Source organism: Gigantopelta aegis, unplaced genomic scaffold, assembly GCF_016097555.1.
Source record: "Gigantopelta aegis isolate Gae_Host unplaced genomic scaffold, Gae_host_genome ctg4757_pilon_pilon:::debris, whole genome shotgun sequence".
Taxonomy (NCBI): Eukaryota; Metazoa; Mollusca; class Gastropoda; order Neomphalida; family Peltospiridae; genus Gigantopelta; species Gigantopelta aegis.
In genome coordinates this window covers 19,908-22,500 of record NW_024534025.1, presented here as the reverse complement: position 1 = coordinate 22,500, position 2,593 = coordinate 19,908, and positions in this window count along the sequence as shown.

Below are 2,593 nucleotides of genomic sequence, written 5' to 3'. Positions count from 1 at the left end.
CAACGAAATAGCATAGTAGTTGGATGTCGTTATTAGCTAGTAGTGATAGTAGTAGACGACATTTAAAATAAATATGCTTATAACTGCCAAAAAGCGATTCTGTTCCCACATTAAACTATATTCAGTAGCATGCACGTAGTATCGCTTTGACATCAATAAGCATATTAAAATGTTAAAACATTGTTGACGTCAGGTCAAAGGAATGTTGGTATTTTTATGGTAACGTCTTCGGCAATGTTCGTAACTTAACGGAAATGGTAAACTACTGTTGAAACACGCAGTTCCAGCTCCCCACCCCCTGGATCCGCACCTGAAACATGCAGCTCCAGCTCTCCACCCCCTGGATCCGCGCTTAACAAAGAATAAAGGTACCACAGGACTATGCACAGTAATAACCCATTGTTCGTTACCAGCAGGACTGGTGATGTAAAATATAAAATACTGGTGATGTAAAATATAAAATACACAAAACTATTCATACGTAAAAATAGCAGCCAGTTGTTTGTCAAATCCAAAATGTAACGTCACGTCTTACCTGTGGGGCATCCTTGTTGAATGTTTCAATATGATAAATTTGAAGGGGTAAAAAAGGAGTACATACAATTATTGGGATGTATTTTTTTAGTCCCCTACCGGTCCAACTGGAGGGGACTATAGGTTTTATATCCTCCTTGTCTCTGTCTGTATGCCATCGACCTAGGAGCAGCCAGTTGGATGTCTTTAAAATGTTATCGCACGTCTAGGTGTTAACAAATGTATGTTATCAAACATATCGAATGATGTTCTCACCAACGGATGTGTAATGCTAGGCTCAGACTACCAACTGCCAGTACATAGTTGGCCAACTTTCTGCTCTCACGACTTCTAGGGTTATTTCTCGTTCTAGCCAGTGCTCCACAACTGGCGTAACAAAGGCCGTGGTATGTACTATACTATCTGTGGAATGGTGTATATAAAAGATCCCTTGCTGCCAATCGAAAAGAGTAGCCCATGAAGTGGCGACAGCGGGTTTCCTCTCTCAATACCTGTGTGGTCCTTAACCATATGCCCTACGCCATATAACCGTAAATAAAATGTGTTGAGTGCGTCGTTAAATAAAACATTTCTTTCCTTCCTCGCGACTTCTACGACGGTCCAGTTGCTAGTCTGAGCGCTCTTACAACTCGATTCTTGTCGTATAACCCATCAGCTGTTAATCTGAGCGCACCCGTCGTAAGTCGGGAACTGGAGAAATCACAACGCAACCGTCGAGTTTTGGTCAATTTCGTCATGACAGTTGACAGTTTGATCCTGGCATAGGAAACCAAATTAATCACAGCAAGCCTTCCATACCTCATCCTCAAAGAATACAGAGTATTAGAAGGATATCTGCCTTTCAAGTTTGATTTGTCTAAAGACATCACTAGAGCACGTTAATCATCGGTTATTGGATGCCAAACATATGGTAATGTTGACCTGTAGTCTCAGAGAGGAAACCCGCTACATTTTTCTTTTATATGCACCATCATATAGACAGGATAACACATACCACGGCCTTTGATATACCAGTTTTGTTGCACTGGCTGGAGTGAGAAATATCCCCAGTAGGCCCACCAGCAGAGGGTCTTTTATAAGCACCATCCCACAGACAAGATAACACATACCACGGTCATTGATATACCAGTCTTGTTGCACTGGCTGGAGTGAGAAATATCCCCAATGGGCCCACCAGCTGGGGGTCTTTTATAAGCACCATCCCACAGACAAGATAGAACATACTACGGGCATTGATATACCAGTCTTGTTGCACTGGATGGGGTGAGAAATATCCCCAATGGGCTGGGGTCTTTTATAAGACCATCCCACAGACAAGATAGAACATACCAGAAAATTGATATACCAGTCTTGTTGCACTGGCTGGAGGATTTTTATCCCGTGTGGGAGCTATAATGAGCTGGGGGAAACTTTTATTAAGCACCATCTCACAGACAAGATACGGTCATACCACGAGCCATATGATAATACCAGACGTGGTGCACTCGCTGGAAACCCGCTGTCGCCCACTTGGTTCACCTACGGGGATCGATTAGCAAAAGGGACCTTTGCATCAAACGAGCGTTTAGTACATACACGGCCATGGGCTATGTATTTCAAGAAACCAGTGGAGCACTGGCTGGGACGAGAAATCAGTTCAATGGGTCCACCGACGGGGATCGATCTCGTGACCGACTGCGCTATCAATGATTTAGCGCTAAAGTACCTGTCCCGATTTAGCGATAAAATTTTTATATTTTTTTTTTTTTTTTTTTTTTTGAGTGGGGGGGGGGTGGGGTGGGGGTGGGGGGTTATATACCATGAAAAAAAGTTTGTTTTGTTTAACGACACCACTAGATCACATTAATTAATCATCGGCTATTGGATGTCAACATTTTGGTAATGACTCGTAGTCATCAGAGAAAACCTGCTACATTTTTCCTAATGCAGCAAGGGATCTTTTATATGCACATTTCCACAGACAGAAAAACACATACCACGACCTTTGTCCAGTTGTGGTGCACTGGTTGGAACGGGGGAAAAACCCAATCAGCTGAATGGATATACCGAGGTGGTTCGA